At 42.5% G+C, this 19,988-nt stretch overlaps 1 protein-coding gene across 1 annotated transcript in view; it reads left to right on the forward strand.

Moving 5' to 3' along the window:
• The window catches only part of OSBPL10 (oxysterol binding protein like 10), a 494,148-nt gene that overhangs the window by 360,870 nt on the left and 113,290 nt on the right, over positions 1-19,988 (forward strand). The window lies entirely within an intron of this gene.

The following is a 19,988-nucleotide window of genomic DNA, read 5'->3' on the forward strand; positions in this document are numbered from 1 at the left end:
CACATTTAAGACTAATCGGAGAAAAAGTTTTTTCACTCAATGCACAATAAAGCTCTGGAATTTATTGCCAGAGGATGTGGTTAGTGCAGTTAGTGTAGCTGGGTTCAAAAAAGGTTTGGATAAGTTCTTGGAGGAGAAGTCCATTAACGGCTATTAATCAAATTTACTTAGCCACTGCTATTAACTGCATCAGTAGCATGGGATCTTCTTAGTGTTTGGGTACTTGCCAGGTTCTTGTGGCCTGGTTTGGCCTCTGTTGGAAACAGGATGCTGGGCTTGATGGACCCTTGGTCTGACCCAGCATGGCAATTTCTTATGTCTTAATCAAATCAACTTAGGAAATAGCCACTGCTTATTACTGGTATTAGTAGCATGGGATCTGTTTAATGTTTGGATACTTGCCAGGTTCTTATGGCCTGGATTGGCCACTGTTGGAAACAGAATGCTGGGCTTGACGGACCCTCAGTCTGACCCAGCATGGCATGTTCTTATGTCAGTGTGTGGGTAGTTCAGGAGGCTTCTTTCTTCCCAGGAGTTTTGACTACTGTCTTGGCAATGCCCGAGTGCCCCAGCACTTGCCAGTGTGAGCAGTAAAGGCTAGGGCTGCTGCTTCTTCTGTTGAAAATAGGGAAGATTAGAGGGTTTTCCTTTTTTTTTTTTTTAATACCTGGCAATTAAGCATGATGTCTGTATCTTCTGTGTGAGACCTGTTAAGGGGGAGTAAGATGATAGGGGTTGGAAGAGATAAAATAAGAGGGTAAAATTCAAACAACTCCATGCAGCTCCATATATGCGTGTATATGGCCACATACAGATCTACTACAGTATTTTACGTTCTGCGTGTATCAGGAGCACACAGGTTATAAAATACCCTTATGTGTATCCCCTGACATATGCGCAAATATGTACAATAATTGAAAATGCATACTTTTCCTACCTGTTTTAAAAACATGCACTCACGTATTTTACATGTGAAAAAAATTGACTTGCCCACAGAAAACCCTGTTGATATATTTTAAAATGAGCATGCGTAATTGAAATCACCAGTTTGCCAAAACCTCCACCAGTCCTTTCCCTCCTAGTTCTTCACTCTGAGCTCCCTCCAGTTCACCCAGACCTCCCACCCAACCAATAATAGACAACAGATGAGTTCGATATCAATTGTGCAAGATTAATTAGGTGTAAAATTATGCAAATAAGTTGCCAAAGCGCATAAGTCGCTTATAAAATAGCAACTTGCACGCGTACCTCTTGGCCTCATCCTAGTACACTCCTAGACAGCCCCTTTTTTATGTGCATACATGTATGCATGAGATTGAAAATAATGTTTTGAAAATTCACCCTTAAGTGTACAGATCTGCCTGTCTTCTCCGCTGTGGATATGATCAATAATTTCAGACCACGTTTTCGCAACTAAACAGTGATTATATGCCAATTTTGAGCGTCTGTGGTGAAGTAAAATCTTCTGGAGATGGGAATGGATCTCGCTCATCGTGTCCTTGTCACAAGTCAGTGACGAGGTGTGCGAGAGAAATCACCAGTCCATAGGTATAATCCCCGGTGCCATCTCAGTGCATTGTGCTTGGGCTCTGTAAGACTGAGAAACCTCTGACTGTGTCACTGTGATTTGTTGTAATGCTGCTTCGATATTTTTGACATTCATGTACCCAAGTGCACCCTCTCTTTTTTTTTTTCCTGTTTTTTTTAAATGAGAAATTAGGTCTAAGCATTCAAACAGGATTGTTCAGAGAGCTCTTTAGAGTAATTACTGCCATTTGGTCCCAGCAGGTTTTATTATTTATTATGTGCCAGGTCAGATAAGATGCAACCTCGTTTGCCTTACTCCAGGGGCTAATTTGCTGTCACAGTGGCATTAGCAATGTCCTATCCCGCGCACACACACACACACACACACACACATGATCTGTTTTCTGAGAAATATTAGCAGCACAGAATTCTGCAGGGGCCTGCTGTAGTTCAGAGGCAGGGTATCACTAGTGGTGTGCCTTGACATTAACTTTGCAAGAGATTGTATTAAAGTGCCTGCAGCTAATGTGCCTCTTTTCCTCTATCAGAATATTGATCTCACGCCGTGGTGCTCAAACTCAGAATTTACCCTTTTCTCTGTCAGTGATCGACCCACAGTCATTGTTTGATATATATATTTTTTTTTTTTGTGCTTGTCTACAAATTATCTAGCACAACCTACTCGGATCCTTATTGAAGGGGTAGGTTTGATCACAGAAAGCATTTTGCATGCACCAAATCAGAAAAGCCCCTTTTAAGTGAATTCCCGGCGGTGGTTCTGCTGTCTCCGTTTATTGCACAACTCTCTTTAAGTGTGCTAGCGCTTTACTCAGGCTGCCCTAACATTGCTCATCCTGATCCGCTGCTGGAAAGAGGGGCAGCCCACATCCATCTTTGACATCATCACTTAAGGATGTTGAGCACCACATTTAAAGGCAGCCTGTCCCCTTTGTGGGCCCCTTCATGGGATCCAGGATTCGGGATGCTGGACTTCTGATCTTGTAAAGCAAATTGTGAGCTTAACATCTGGTCATGGATGACTATTATTATATTATGGCTTTATGCACTGCAAGCTGCTAATAAGACAATTCTGTTGATTGATTTCATTGTGCTATTTTTCTTATTATATGTAGCGACTGCTATACCTGTTCTTTGTGGCAAGGGGCAAGATGTCATCCATCCCTGGGCTGTTAATCCTGGTAGTTTTAGAAACTGGCAGCCATTAATTGAGTTGTTCAACTCGATGCTAGCTGTTATCCAATCAGTAGAAATAATTACTTGAGTTTGGGTTATATAAACTCTAGATCTGTGAGGCAGAAAAAGGATTTTACATTGGAAATTATAGAGCAGTGATACCTAGACTTGTTCTTTATAACTGAGTCATGGCAACCTGATTTTGATGCTATACTACTGTTTGTTTTTGTCCAGAAAGCTATTCTTGGATTCATTGGGCACACCCAAGGCAAGGTGGGGGAGTTTTAATAGTACACAGGAAGGATTGAGGATACAGTGGGGTACATTTTCAAAAACAGCGCGCGCGCGTACTTTTGTTTGCGCACAACGCGCGAACAAAAGTACGCTGGATTTTATAAGATACGCGTGTAGCCGCGCGTATTTTATAAAATCCGGGGTTGGCGCGCGCGAGGTGGTGCACATTTGTGCAACCTGCATGCGCCGAGCCCGGCGCGCGCTGCCTGTTCCCTCTGAGGCCGCTTCGAAATCGGAGCAGCCTCGGAGGGAACTTTTGTTCCGCCTGCCCTCACCTTCCCCTCCCCTCCCCTACCTAACCCACCCCCCCGGCCCTATCTAAACCCCCCCCCCACCTTTGTTGGCAGATTTACGCCTACCCGAGACAGGTGTAAATCTGCGCGTGCCAGCAGGCTGCTGGCGCGCCATCACCCGACCCGGGGGCTGGTCCGGAGGCCTCAGCCATGCTCCCGGGCCAGCGCCACGCCCCTGGACCCGCCCCGAACCACCCCCGGACACGCCCCCTTCCGCCCCTTTTACGAAGCTCCGGGACTTAAGCACGTCTCTGGGCTATGTGCGCGCCGGTGGCCTATGCAAAATAGGTGTGCCGGCGCGCGAAAATCCGGCCGGATTTACATGCGCAGGGCTTTTAAAATCCGGGCCAGTGTTTGGAGCTTTCTGAGCTGCCTCCTGTGAAAAGATTTGTTGGTAAGGGACCTTTTGTGTAGTTTACTCTCCTCCCGCCCATCTGTTGGTGATTTTAATCAAGTATTGGATTTTTTAATATCATTGACTCTCAGATATCGTAAATGTATAATTATTGCTGACTTTAACTATGTAGATGTTGCATGTTACAGTTGGGTCAATGAGTTATCTGCCATGACAGTAATTGATTGTGAACAGCTTATCAGTACTCCAACCCATAGGGCTGGACACATCCTGGATCTCCTATTGTGTTACCAAAGGTGGGTTCAAAAGATCATAGAGCTGTCAGTCAGAGAAATACTGTTGACTGATTACTCCTTAATTACCTTCAAAGCACAGTGTTATGAGAATGTTTGGAAATGTTATAGACTACCAGGAAGTCTTTGCACCCTAAAGTGAACTTAGATGTGTTTATGCAACAGTGGACATCTGAAATTGTAACTCAAGACTGGGACACAGTTCTTGATGAAGAGACAATAGATTTCTGGTTTTCTTGTCTCACAAAAATTTGACAGAGTAGCAACCAAGCATGATAAATTGGTATGAGATAAGTTGAGAACCGCCCCTTGGTTCTTGGTGCGTTATTGGAGTTGAGGAAAACATTCTGAAGGGCAAGAGATGCCGGAGAAGACACTACAACTAGGCCTTAAAAGCTACCTATCAGGGTTTTCTACATGAGTATAGAGTGGCATGCCACAATGTGAATCATGAATATTATTCCATATTGTTGTCAAAAGCTATTAATCGCCCTTTGAAGCTGTTTTCACTGGTAAAAATTGTAATATCTAAGCCATTAGAGGGAAATGAAGATCTTCCAGATTGTGATATTGTTGCTGACTTTTTAAATGACAAGATAACCACAATTAAGAAGCAACTCCCAGAGCGTTAGATAAGCCGTTTGTACCCAGTGCACCCAGTCCAACTGTTGGTTGGTCAGAATTCTGGTCCCTTACATTGATGGAGATTACTTCTGTAGTTACCAATTTAAAAAGATTGTCCTTTTCTTTGGATCCCTGTACATTTATTTTTATTAAGAATATGAAGACAATCTTTTGAGACTATAAGAAACTTGGTTTACTGTTCTTTGCTCAAGGGCTGTGTCCCCAGTTTATTAAAACAAGTGATAGTTAGACCAGTTCCAAAGACAGTAGCAAGTCCAGATATGATGTGTCTAACCTTCAACCCATCTCTAATCTGCTCACCATAGCTAAAATCCTTGAGAACAATGTATTAGTCCAGTTAGATGATTATATACAAGACCATGATATGTTGGATGAAAATCAATTTGAGTTCAGAAAACATAACACAGATCGTTGCTGCTGTTTCTTCTTGACACATTGTTTTGCAATTTGCAGCATGCATGCACTGGGATTCTTGTAAGACCTGATGTGTCTAGTGCTTTTGACACCGTTAAACATGATGTTCTTATATCACGCCTTCAGCACATTGGAATCTCTGGAACTGCCTTATGTTGCTTTCCTTCATTTTTACAAGGCAAAAGGCAGTGAGCTCAAATAAGAGAGCAATTCTCATCAGGGCTCGGCACTGTCTTCTGCCCTTTTTAATCTGTATCTTTTCCCTCTGGGGATAATTCTTAGAGATTTGGGATTGGTTTTTTCATGTATATCGATGACACATAACTTTATATTCCTTGTGATGCTCATAGTATCTTTTCTGTAAATTTCTTTCAGCATTGCATTCTGCAGATAAAAAAAATTGGTTGGCGCACAATAAATGTAAAGAAAACTAGCCTGCTCGGGGTGGGAAGAGTTTGTCTAATAATGAATTGTCTATGGTCAGTTTTGAAGGCATTTTAATACCCGTAGTATCCAAGATACTATGCCTAGAGATCTTTTTGGACTCACAGTTAATGCAATCCCAGGTTCAACAATTGGATAAGGTGGTGTTTTATAAGTTAAAAATGTTAAGAGCACTAAAATTTTGCATATCAGTGAAATGTTCAGAACTATGTTTTACTCTTTAGTTCTTAGACATCTAGAGGTCAGAAGGTCAGTTTTCAAAACTGAACATTTATGTGAGATAGTTGGATATGACTTATTTGGCTAACTTACATGGGACATTCAGCAGCATGGCTATGCTGCTGATTATCCCTGTATTTGGTGCTACTTAGCCGGATAAGTTATATCTGTGCCAGGTATAACTTATCCAATTAACTTAACCGGATAAGTCTGAATATCAGCACTTATCCAGCTAAGTTAGCTGGATAAATAGCACCGCCCTGTTATGCCCCTTGCCCCACCCCTGACTTATCTGGCTATCTACTTAGTTGGATAAATGCCTTATCTGACTAACTGGTAACGGCTGAATGTAGACTGATATTCAGCAGCCGCCAGTTAACTGGATAAGTCCCTACTTATCAGGCTAAGTAGTCCTGAATATCAGCCTCTTAGACTATTGTAGTAGACTGTGTTGGCCTCCTAGAACAATGACTGCACGTACTTCAGTTAGTTCAACACACTGATGTGAATTTTCTCGGGGGACTAGCAAGAAATGACCATATGCAGCCTGTGATGCAAGAATTGCACCGGCTTCCAGTCAAATATTTATTTATTTACCGATTTTTATATACCGGGGCATGTAGGTAACATCACCTCGGTTTACATTCAAACATTAATTCAGCAAAGCGCTTTACAATATAACATAATAACTGAAATAATACAATACCATGTATAACTTTGTATTAATAGAATAAGAATCAATATATGAATGTCTGTGGAAATAAACTAGGATGAATAGAAGAGGACTCAGTTCATTAATAGTAGGCTTTTTTGAATAACCAGGTTTTTAGGTTTTGTTTAAATTTTTTTGTGGCAAAGTTCCTGGCGTAATTCAGAGGGCATGGAGTTCCATATTGTGGATCCAGCAATGATGAATGAACGTTCTTTCGTAGTAGAAAGATTGGTCAGATTAGGCGCGGGGATCTTCAGTTTAGCTAAATGCTGGAATCTAGTTGGGCGGATTAATGTTTTGAATTGTAGATGATCGGTGAACCAGTGCATTTCTCTGTTGTGAATGGCTATATGTATAAGCGTCATGGATTTATATATTATCCTGGAAGCCACGGGTAGCCAGTGCAAAGACTGAAGTGCTGGAGTAATGTGCTCGTGGCGGCTTGTGTCGGTGATGATGCGGGCAGCTGCATTTTGTAACATTTGCAAAGGTTATATATAGGCCCAAGTTCAAGATGCTAGTAGGAACACATAAACTGTTGTATGTAGAACATCCATGTGTAATGAGAAATAAGATACAATGGTATAATCCTGCTCAGACATGTTCCGAGAGCAAAAAGCTACTTTGGATACGTGCAAATTGGGACTATAAGCTTCAGCAGGGCTAAGGTTTTTCATATATATTGTTAATATTGTGGAATGCATTACCAGCGCTACCTCTGGGAAGAGAGAGATGTGAAAGTGTTTAGAAAGCAAGTTAAGGTGATCCTGTTTAAAGAGGCATTTGGTTAATGGCTGTATTTGTTTGCTTGTATTTATGGTTAATGAAGTTTGTTTTATGGATTTTATTACAAGATTTTATGTTTTTATAATTATTATTCTTATTATATTTGTGTTTATTGTGATTGGCACTGAACGTTTATAGCTTGGAAGTTGTAGAATGTAAGAGTTTAAATAAATAAATGAAAAGACAAATCTATTGGATTACATTTTTTCTACCAATGCAAAAAATCTGTAGTAAATGGGAGGAGTAAATTAGTGGTTAGAACAGTGGCCTAAGAACCAGACTAGCCAGAATTTGAATCCTACTTTTCAGACTGAGACTCCTTGTGACCTTGGGCAAATCAGTTCATCCTCCATTACCTCAGGTAGTAATTTAGATTACAAGCCCTCTGGGACAGGGACCAACCAACTGTACCTGAATTTGTAAATCACCTTGAGTTTGGATTTGGAAAGTTGAATATTAAAATTCCCTCCCCTCCCAAATAAAGGCAGCCCTGTAGGGAAAAGATTAGCAAGCAAATTCATAAGGTAGACCATGTGACCTTCATTGTGTGTTGAATTGGGTGACACTTCCAGAGCTTTCTAGAAATAAAGATCGATAGAGGAGCTGCATGTGATACCTACTGGACTAAATAAAGACTTTTTTCCCCACCTGCTTTTAACAGCTATGCATCCTTCATGAGGTCAGCGCAGAAAGATAAGAATGATGTTGGCCAAATATACTACAAATTAGTTCTTCTATGTCGCTGACTCTGATACAGGCATTCGATGTGGATTGTAGGTTGGATTACAATAAAGGCGTTTGTTTTTAAGGCTGTAAACTCTGGTCCTGGAGATCCACAAACAGGTCTGGTTTTTAGGACGCGCTGCCTCCATTGTGTGCAAATCTATTTCATGCCTATTTGTTGTGGATTTCCTTAAAACCAGACCTGTTTGTGACACTCCAGAGTCGAGTTGCCTACCCCTGCTGTAAAGAAATGGAAAGCAAAAGGATTTGGGGGGGGGGTGGGGGGGGGGGAGGATGTGTGTGTGTAGGGGAAGAAGGGTGAGGTTTGAAAGCTGTGAGAGAGATAATGAGACCAGGGTTGGCAATGTTCAGGGTTTGCCAGCTCTAAAGTGGTAGTAGGAACCCCTGCTTTATTTTTGGAGCACCAGTTTGGCTGCTTTTATTAGGCTCCAGCTCTGAAGTCACAGAAGAAAAAATGTAAAAAAAAAAAAAAAAGGCATGATACTTAATAACGTTTTGATTTGTATCAAGAAATTCGGTATATAAAAGCCTTAATAAATAAAATAAATAAATAAATGTTAATTTGAATTTTGATTTATTCTGCTTTTCAGCACTTGGATAATATTCCAGTAGGGAAGGAAAGGAGGCTCATGGGGGATTTGGGTCTAAAAGAGGGACTATTCCTCCAAAAGAGAAACGGTTGGGAGCTATGCAATAATATAGATCAAGGCTTGCCAGACCTGTAGCCAGTGTACTCCATTGTAGCACATGAAAATACTTATGGCCCCAGGGGACGACCAAAGCAAATTAGCAGGGTTGTTGTCCGCCTCCAGCAATCCCTCTGATCCCCTCTCTCAGCCTCTAATCGATCCTGTCTGTCAAGCTGTACCCCTCTCTCAACCTCTGCTCCTCCTGCTGATGCCCTCTTACCACCCCCCCTCTGTTTTACCCCCAGTGGATCCTTTGCCATTCTCTCCCGCTCACACTTTCCCCATTCCCTCCTCTCTCATCTCCATCCCTCGCTCTCAAATCCCAGCCTCTCAGCCTCCTCTCACGTTGCCCCCAACTGATGGTCTCTCACCCTCCATAGTCAATCCCTCTCTACCTTATACAACCCTCAAACCCCCTCCTGCATTTGATCCCTCCCTTTAAACAGTTGCTCCTCCAAATATCCCCCTGTCCAGGGTCAGCGACAACTTTTTCATTGGGGCCCCAGGGCAAAGGTTGATGACTACCCAGCGTGAAGAGGGGGCAGGCTGATGACAGGGACAATATTTTTTTTCCCTTGGGTAGGTTCATTGGTGGGTGAGGAGAGAGGAACAGGGGGGAATCTCCACTGGCCCATACATACTCAGCCCTCCCCTCCCCTCAAGGCGGCTTCCAAGCCTGACAACAAATCTGCAATCAGCAGCATCGGTCAGTAATGGGGCCTGTGACCTACAGAGAGCTCATAGGCTCTGCAGTGGCCCCGGATCCCTCCTCATGCAGGGGGCTTCCTGGTGCCACAGAAACTCAGGCCAGGGCAGTGTCACGGCAGGGCCTGTGAATGGGCGGTTAATCTTTCTATAGAATAAATGGAAAACAAACTAAATGACTGATCAAGACATGTTGCATACCAAGGTATTTCCCAGAATATGGGGGATTCTGTGGCAGAAAAAGATTAAGGATAAAGGCCACTCTAGTATAACCGTGTTCACATCCTGTTTTTCTGGTAATATTTTCAAACAGCTGAGGCTGCTTTTTTCCTTCTTTTTTTTCTTACTCTTGCTATTTATTTTTTTTTTTGTTGTAAATATTTGAGTGCTGACTCTTCAGATGTCTGTTCTGACTGAAAGACTTTTCAGACGGATCCTTATGGCAGAGTTTGCACTGTGCTTTACCCTGACGTAAACTTTTCAGAACAACTAGCCATATCTGTGTAGCTTTCTTCATTTTGCTTTTGCTGTTCCCGTATGTCAGCCACGGTGTTAGACTGGAGAAGAGTCTCAAACCCACCAAGCAGTGTCTATGCTAGGCAAAGTAACCTTTTGCCTTCGGTGCTTTTTTAAAAAATGTTTCCATAGTCCTGTCACTTGACCTCCTTCCAATCCCCACACATGCTTACGAATTCAAACAGACTGAAATTATATAATCAACCCTAGAACCAAGAAAAGGAGGGCGTCATAAAGATTACATGAATAAACATTTCAGATATTTAGACTGAGGTCTGATTATTTTACTTTTATGAAATGAATTACATACTGCATCTTGTTACTTTCAGTAAACCTTTATCAGTATTTTAAAGGCAGCAGAGAGTGGAGCAGCTCTGGAGCCCAGCTTCAGTCTGATTCCAGCTCCGCTCTGGTTCTAGAAATCCCGGCTCCAGTTCAACTCCAGCTCCGGAGCCTGAATGCTGACCAGCTCTCCTCCAGCTCCAGGTCTCGCAGCCCGGAGCCCTGGCTGTTCCGAATGGAAACAAACAGCAAAATCTACAGCTACAGGGCAATTGGTAAGATGGGAGGAAAGCAATGTCCCAGTTTGTTTCAAAGTATTTGATCTTTTTAATTTCAAATATTTTCCTGGGTAGTTTAAAGATCCCTTTTAGTATCATAATTATAAGATCATTGATGTTAGTAGTTTGGCTTGGAAAATGTACTCGCCCAGGAGTGTCATCTTGTTCTCCTTTGTAGTATGATGCTTCGTGCCTGTGAAGCTTTATTCTTGTCCTTAACTTGATCTGTTTCCCCAAAGTAGCATGCCTCTTCACATTTTCCTCACATTTTCTGCATTGGATGATAAAGAGCTACAATTTAAAAATAACCAGAATATTATATCAGGCCAATAGATGGAGAGGAGGCTCTGTGATGGTTACAGACACAGAAAAGCATATGGATGAGGGGCACGGACAATGTTGGGGAAAAAATGCAATACTGTGGGAAAGGCGGCAAGAGCTCACATTCTCAGAGAAAATATCTGGATCAACAGAGGGGATTTTCAAACCCTTATTAAAAGAAAAAAAAAAAACCCCACACCAACAGCTTGTTATGATATTGAGGTGTTTGGATTCTCAGGGGCAACAGTGATGGTATCTCTTATGGGCAGGAGCCCTGTAGGGAACTGTAGCACCCGGCTAGACTCAGATGCACAAACATCTGAGTCTAGCCGCTCCGGGGAAACCGGAGGGTGCGGCAAGGAGACACTACGGACGCCATTCTCCCGAGGCTGGTGGGGAAGGCTGAAATAGAGGTGAGGCATGTTGGGCGAAGCCGTCTGAGAGGGACGGACGCAGCACAGCTTCATACAAGACACCTCAGAATTTCTAAGCAAGTCAATTGAGCAGCTCCGGTCTGACACATTCCTCATCCTGGTGGGTACAGAAACACTATACATCAACATTCCCCATGCAAAGGGCATAGCTGCATCTAAGGATATCTACTCTCGGCTACCAGTACACACCAGAAACCATTACAGAATGAATTAAATTCATCCTGACTCCCAACTACTTCAGCTTCAATTTACAGATCATAGAAAGAGCTGTGGAAACCAGGATGGAACAAGCCAGTGCACTGATGCAATTTTAATGATTAGGACTAAGGGGGAAAGAATATCTTAAACTAACATTTTTTTTTACGCAGGAACTTTTCATATTCTGCTTTTTTTTTTTGCCAGGAATGGTGTCGGCGCGGATTATAATGGAAATCAAAAGCTAGTTAACAGTTGTGCGGTCGTAGTTACAGAGAGTCCAGGGGGTCAGGGAGAAATTTAAGTTCCTAATGGGCTTAAGCATTTTTCCTTCCATCAGATTCAAAACAGACTTTTCCACAGAAAGCACGCATTCGTATCCACTTTTTTTTCATTTTGAAGCAAATACGACAGCTGCGCCATCTTCTGGACATGTCTGGACGATATTTGACTTTGTGCCGGCCTTTGTAATGAGTGGATTAGTGCAGGGGTGAGCAAACCGGGCGGCATGAGCAATCCAGAAGGGGGGACCCCCCACCGGCTGCCCAAACAAGGAAGAAAAAAAATGGCTGTGCTGTGGAGTCTCAGTGCCGTGGAGGAACTGCTAGCTCGGGAGGGAGGGAGGGAGCTGCCAGAACGCAGTAACATCATTGGAAGCAGGCCATGGCTTAGCCGTGTGTCTCTCTTGGGTGGACCAGGGCGAGGAGCTGCTTCTCTCGTGGTGGGGCCCAGGTGGGAAACTGCTTGCTTTGTGGCAGAACTGGACAAGGGAAGAACCACTGCAGTGCTCCGCAACCCAGGAAGAGCTGCCATTTCAGGCCTGAACCCGGGAGGGATTCCTGCTGCGGCTGCGGCTGCTGGGCTCCTGCTCAGGGAGAAAGATCACGTGCATCCACAACTCCTTCTGCTGTAAGGGAATTAGCGCATCCAAACCCCTCCCCCCACGAAATTAATAGCGCTCATCACATGCAAATTCATGTTGATGAGGTTATTAGCTATTCTCCCCAGATCCCTCGCCCCCCCCCCCCCCCCCCCAAAATGTGCACCCGCCCTGCACATTTTTACCCTCGGAAATTAAAGCCCGCCCAGAGGCCTGTACAAAAAAGTGTACAGAAAAGCAGAAAATATTGCCGATATTAAGTCAGAGGAACCAAAAGGTTAAAAAATAATAATAAAATAGTGTGCCGGCGGTCAGGTTAAGAAAAATTAATTAACGAGCGTCCATTTTCCTAACCTGTGGCTGTGGTCAAAACTGAATGCCTGTTTTCCGCGCTGATTTTTTGCATCGGCCCCTATGTTTGTCTGTTGTGCTTTGGTCTATGTGTCTGTGTGTTTAGTGTGTGTGTGTGCGTATGTCTCTGTGTCTGCTTGTGTTAGTCTGTCTGGGTGAGTTATATCTGCCTTCTGTCTGCAGGTGGTGTGTGTGTTAACTCTGTTTAGGTGTGATATGTCTCTATCTCTGTACCTGTCCGGGTGTAAGGTTTCTATCTCTCTGTGGCAGGTCTTTGTCTCTCTGTGTCTTGTCTGGGTCTCTTTTTTGCTCTCTGTCAGTCTGGGAATGAGGTATCTGTTTCTCTCTGTGTCTGTCTGGATATGGGGTGTCTGCCTCTCTGTGCCCGTGTGCATATGTATGTGTGAGCTTATTCCTTTCAGCATTTTGGAGGCTTTGAGCCACTGGTTGGCAGCGTGGCTGCCTAGTGAATACCCTTCACATGTGTATGCATGAGTGTGTGTTTTATATATATATATATATATATAGTAGCCCATCTTGGTGGGGCTCAAACCAATTGATGAATGGAAAGGGAGCAGCAACTCAAAAGGTTTGTTCACGCCTGGATTAGTGTAATGCCCTTGTAATGGGTCATGATTACAAATATATTCTGGGACTAGAAATGATTCCGAATTCTGCAGTATGAATTAGAACAGGATAAGGATTCTGGGAGAGGAATACAAAACTCCACTGGCTCCAAGTTGAATACAGAGTTTGATTTGCGGTGCTGTGCTTGATGATTAAATCTTTACATGGATTGGGAGCAGCTTAATTGATATTACACAGGGAGGCAGGTAAGCTACTCCCAGTGAGCTCTGTTGGCTGAGCCAGCTCTGCAAAGGGTGCAACTTGTGAGTAAAAGGAAAAGTGTTTTTAGTTGTAATGTATAGCCCCTACCCTCTGGAATAAACTTCCCTTGAAAGTTCACATAATTACTGCTTATTTGGCTTTTAGAAAGATGGTAATTAGAGAAATATTTGGTGATGCAGTAGCGGTCATTGAAGGACTATACTGTAGTTGCATGTGGGTTCTCTCTAGCAGCAGGCCTGCCTTGTTGTAGTTAGGGGTGTGTGTGTTGTGTAGGTCTTGTTCATCATGATGATGGCTGTACATTGTTTTTGTTATTACTTGTCTATTCTGTGTGCTGTTTTCTACTTATGATTTTTAGTTGTAACTCTCCTTGAGCACAAGTTGGTACAGATGGCGAGAAATGCCAAAAAAACCGCAAAAAAACAATTTTTTAATGTTCCTATCTCAATGAGCAGAGCATTTACGGTCATGTTTATAGTAAACCAGCCAACAGATGGAGCTACCTTCACAGCTCCAGTTTTCATCCTTTGCATACTTAAAAGTCTAGTATACACAGCCGAGCCACGCAGTACTCTATATACTCTGATCCAAAAATCAGATATAAACTCCTCAAAGTACTAACTGAACCCTTCAGACAAAAAGGCTGTAATCCTAGGATCATCTCCAAGCAAACTGAATCTTAATTTAAAACACCCAGGGAAAGCCTACTGCAGTACAAAGAGAGGAAAACCATAGCACACACATCCCTTGTACTAACATACAGCACAGAGCTGGGAAAAAAAAATGAAGCAAAATCATCTATTCATCTATTCCTGCTGCAGGATGGATAGCTGAAAGAAGTAACCCCCTGCCCCTCCACGTCTAGCTTTCCTGCAGCCCCCTCATCTGAAGTAAATATTCGCAAGAAGCAAGTTTGAAACAAAACTTCTGAAAGAAGCAAATGGAATGAAACCCTGCCAGATACCATGCGGCAGACTGTGCCAGCACCCTTTCCCCCAACGAGAAAGATATTCAGCCTAATAGTGGCAATTTTCAGTAAACCCATCTTGTGTGCAAAGCATGTGGGCTGTCTCAGTCGACACCCGTTACCCCGGTTCTCAGAGTGGACCGACCTGCGTTATTTCCCTTTGAAAATGAGAAGGTGCAAGAAACGCAAGCAAAAAGCATCTGCGTGCTTTGAAACCGCTTAGTTGACTGTGCAGGTGGTATGGGGGTAGGGCTGTGGAGTAGCATGCATATGCTCAAAAATCAAATAGACCCGCGCTGATGTCCACTCTGGCCGAAACACGCCTATAGGAATGCCACCTTCTACTGCGCGGTATGGCAGCCACGTGCATTTTTCGCCGCATTTGAGGCAGGCAATTCTCAATCGGGCCGTTTTACTTGGGTAAATGGCTTTGAATTTACCCTGACTAGGGTAGTATTTAAACTCGTCTATTAAAGTAATATATATCTCCCAGTGCAGAGCATGTGAAGAGGGATGCTACGTTGGGAAAAAAAGAGCACAGTTTCACAGGCACAAGTTAACAGATCAAGGGCAGCAAAGCAAAACCCCTGCGAGGGGGGGCATTTTTCCAGGCCAAATTACTGCATCAATGACCCTTATGATCAGGATTACTGCAGGGGAACTTCAAATCTACCCAGGAATGTCAGGACCTCTTGGGTGAAAGCGATCCACAGATTCCTGTAATGAAGATAACGATGAAGAAAGGTGATCAAACACTTTGAAGGAAACACAAAGGGATTTCCCGGGGACATTGCTTTCCTCACTCGTTTCTAGAGATAGTCCTCCGATGGCTGCACATTCTCCCATTTGTCTCCTCCATCTTTGTCAGCCCATTTCTAACACGCCACCTTCATGCCTCTTCCTTTCTACTTTACGGCTTTGTGAGTTTATTTCATTTTTCCCATGAATTTATTAGTGTTTATTACAAAAAGAACGAAAGCAGGAAAAATCAGAGGAAACAATGACAGTTTTAGAGATAAATATCATTTTTGCTTTTGTTGTAAGAAATGCTGACAAAATTGCTGGGGTTAAAAAATAAAATAAAAACTGAAAATGAAGGTCCCTAAGATTTGAAAACAAAAAAATCCAACCTACAATTGACATATGCAGACTCTGCCCCATTCCCTCGTCAGGTGAATGGGCTTGTGTGGAGTTCTTGGGGATAAAGCAAAAGTCTTTTAAAGGCCCTTATGCTTAGGAGGTCATTTGGCAAACTCAGGGCATCCCAAATCAATCCTGGCGACCCCACCGCTGATCAGATTTTCAGGATATCTGCAATGAGTATGCCTAAATTAGCATATACTGGTTTCCAACATAGGCAAATTGATTTCATTCATTTTGGATTATTCATTTTGGATATCCTGAAAATCTGACTAGCTATAGGATCCCCAGGATAGATTGGGAAGTCCTGGTATAAGTGAATTATCTGGCATACATTTTTTCCTGGTAACATCCACGCAGAAAACAAGGTTAACGGGATACACAGTCCAACAATCAGTCAATACATAATCTTAATCCACTAAAGGGAGTTTTCTTCACCCAACCCTTCCTAGCAAGCAGGTATTTGGAAAGGGCCCCCGCTTTCTTGTGTCCCTAGGTAGAGCCCCTGCTGACTCTTCTGGCAAGCAGTTTCCAAAACGTGGCATTCCTGCCTGCGACACCAGCCAGAATTTCACTTTTAAACACTCAAGGCAATTCAGTGAAATATAGGGAGGATGGCACTACCTTTCCTTTCCACCACTCTTTGCCTCTTTTGGTTCTCTTACTCTTAGGATCCTCCATGGACTCCAAGAAATCTGCATCCTTTTTGAGTGACTGATCCTCAGCCACACTCTCTAGATGGAAGACTGGATGAAAGAACATGAGCCAAAATGGGCTCATGAGCTTTGTTAAATCATACTGTTTGACAAGACATTTCCCATTGGGGAGTGTCAGGAAATGCTGAACACTCGAACTTTGACCTTATCCTTCTGTCTGTGAAGATTCAGATTTAAATAGTAAGGGATACTGGTGACATCCTTACATTTGTATATTCAGGCAACACTATCCTTAGCTCAGTCTGCACTGACTTGATGAAGTGGGCGTAGCTTTTGAAAGATAGCTACAAATGTTTTAAGTTAGTCTGAATTAAAATAAAACAAAACAAAACAAAGTATTGCCTATAACTTGTTTACTCATCTCTGAGTCCAAGTAGTCTAACACAACAACCATACTATTTTTGTTCAAGAACCTTCCAGAAAAGCTTTGGTCATTCAAGGGCAAGATTCCTGTGTGCCACTGGACCTGCTGCTCTTCATTGGAGGACAAGCTGCCAGGCCACTGCTGTCAACATTTGAGTGCATCGGGTGGGATTTAAATGTTTGCCTTCTTTATGCACTCTGTATCAGGTTTTTTTTCGATCAGGCTTATCTTATTTTTTTGCTTTTAGAGATCTATGCATTAAATAACACAGGCATTAAGAAGTGCGCTATACATCATCAGCTTAGTGTGTGTGATAACCTATGCTAAATTGATAGATCATGACTACGTTCCAACAGATTGTGGCTATGTACAAAATTTTTGCAAATAAAGAATAATGAGCCCATTAGCTGGATTACTCCATTAACAGATCTTTGAATTGGAGCAAAAATTTTGCATGACATATTTAGTGCCCAAATTTTTACTTCAGTAGATGGAGTTGGAGCAAAAGGGAGCACACATTGATCTGATGCACTTCATCACTATCAGTCAGAACTGAAATGTAAAAAATAAAAACCCTTCCAATCCCTCTTGCCCTACTGTACCACTAACCCCTTCCTTCTTTCCCATTCATCCTCATCCATTTCCAAAACAAGATAACTAGTCCCCTCAATTCTGTCCCCTCCCTTGAGTCACCACAGCACCCCTCTCCCACCCAGAATCTCTCCATCCATCTCCTCCTCCCACCAGCAGGAGGAGACAAGCTTGTGTGAGTCAGTGCATCTATCACTGTCAACAGGTACCATTTGGAAGTCATCGTAGACTGAAAGAACTAAGTATGATGCATCTAGTGGAATGAGGGTGGTGGCTACGTAATGGGGGATTTCTCTGATTGTCTTGGGATCACATGAGGGGGCAATCGGTTTGGAAGGATGATTTGGAGGTCTCATTGGGGGAGTGATGGTGAAGGAATGAGTAGCATCATTTTTTGGGCCTGAGCTAACCAGTCTGGTCTTAGTTAGCTAGTTAATGTGAGGGATTCAAGATTTCTGTGGTAACAGGAGCCGACCTGGTGCTCATCAACATATCATGACATTAGTGAATGTGATGATAAGCAATGGTTTACCACATCCTTGAAATTTGAAAGGTTACCAAGATGAAAGTTTCTCTGGCTCCATGCTTGGCCATGCAAAGCCCCTTTCTTAGCTCAAACAGTGGCAGTGAGATTTGTCTCAACTCCTGGGCCTGTCTTCAGACTAAGAAGTTGAAGAGATTGTGCAAGGTTGTGTCACCATTGGTTAATGCAGCTCCATGGTCCTTTTGTTAAGCTGTTAACGCCAGCTTTGAGGAGATAGATGTTTGCTTCTTGGCAAAGTATTCAAGGAACCTGACCTTCTGGGCCTAAGATGATTTGGGCAATGCTTTGGTACAGGTGCTTTATTACAAAGTATTGTGGTCTTGTCCCAAATGACTTTAACAAACTTTGTGATGGTTAGCGAGAAGCTTCTGCTCTGCTGATCTATTCCTCTGACATTGTGAGAAAATTGACAATGCGAAATCAAACACACACACAAAAAAATGTCTTCAAGATAACTGAAGAGAAACTCAACTGGGTGAACTGCTTGGTGTGGCCACAACAGAGAGAAAATTCTGCAGGTTGTCCCACCGGATGACAAAGAAACATAAAACTAAAATAAGCTGTAAAATATCTGACTGAGGAAATGAAGGGAATGTCTTTTTTAAGGCTGAAGCTCAAAGTAAAGGCATTAAAGTGTAAAAGAAAATGCAGCAGAATTGCTGACAGAAAAAAAAATGTCCAAAAGAGAAGCAAATGCAAACCATAGGCAAGCCACAGCAAAGAAAGTGGCTGTCAAAAATAGACTGATTTTAAAATATATAAATAATAAGTCTATATACAATTTAAAAAAACTCTTAAATCAATTGTTGAACAATTTATTAAAACAATAATGAGTACATTTTTCAAAGGCTCGTGCGCGCAAATATCGGCGTGCAGAGATTACTGCTGCTCCAGAGGAGCAGTAAGTAATAAAATAAAAAAATTTTAATTGGAGCGGACTGGGAGGGAACTGGGGGAGGCCCAATTGCATCATCTCATGTAGTTAGTGAAAATTTGTCCCCTGCGTGCGCCGCCCGCACATGTGCACACGGTCATCAGATTTTATATCATGTGCACGCCGGTGCGTCCGTGTGCACGTGCCAGGAACCACACGCACATGGACAGGTGCGCTTCTTTAAAAATTGACCCCTATGTTGTAAATCAAAAACAAAAAAAAATGGAGAATAAGGGCTCTTAAAATCCCAACATAGTTATGTTTTTGAACAATATCTGTATCAAAATACCTTTGAAAACTACAAAAAATTAACACAAAACAAAAAACAAGAAAACTTGAAGCCATACAAGTCAAACCAAACACTGAAGATTATCTGTTTGTGTTATTAATCTATTATGTAGGAATGCTTCTCGATTTAGTACGTCTTACATATGTAAGGAGAACATACCTGTTCTAGTTCCAGTGAACAACAAGGAATTGTGATCTTGTCACCTTGATATCCCAACAACCACTCTGGGCTGCAGGATATTGAAGTTCAGTAAAACAGCTAGTGGGAATTCTCACTGGAACCTGGTACCAAATGTCCTGTTGGCCGAAGATGTAGGTGGGATGGTGATGTCAGAAACCAGCACAGGTGGGGCAGCAGTGTATTATTATGGGATACACAATCAGCGGATGAATATTCGTCAAATGGCCTGAGCCTGCATGAAACTGCCCCACCGGCAGTCGTCCATTTGAGGATTCCTGCAGATGAAAATAAATATCAGCTCCACTCTGAGCAGTAGCAAATGGCTTTCTGAATCTCTGGGTCACTACCTTCTAATGAGAAAAGTGTAAAATTACCTGGATATTTTTATCGCTTAATGGGTTTTGAAAATTGACTCATAGAAATCTGAAACCTAAAAATCGAGCTCCTCTTCCCCTTCCCAGGCTTGCATCTCTTGTAAAATATTTGTGATTTGCAATATACACAAACCTCCAAAATTGACTGTCTTGTTGAAACCAGCCTTTTGTTTCCACTAGCTCCTTCAATAAAGATTCCAAATCTTCACCAAGTAAAAATCAATCTTTAGACTGGAGAGTTAATAAAGCATCTTTAGAATGCATATAAACTGACCGTTTTTTTTTTTAAACCACAGAGTAGTTCTTGCAGCAGTTGAAACTGCATCACAGCTGCTAGGAGAATTAAATCATATGTCACATTTATCACATAATCTGCTGCCATAAAAATGGATGAACAAACCTGCAGTAAATCTGATTTTGATTTCCCTATAGCTATAACAGATTGTCAAGCTGACAATTTCTGTACAGA

Source organism: Rhinatrema bivittatum, chromosome 2 (genome assembly GCF_901001135.1).
Source record: "Rhinatrema bivittatum chromosome 2, aRhiBiv1.1, whole genome shotgun sequence".
Taxonomy (NCBI): domain Eukaryota; kingdom Metazoa; phylum Chordata; class Amphibia; order Gymnophiona; family Rhinatrematidae; genus Rhinatrema; species Rhinatrema bivittatum.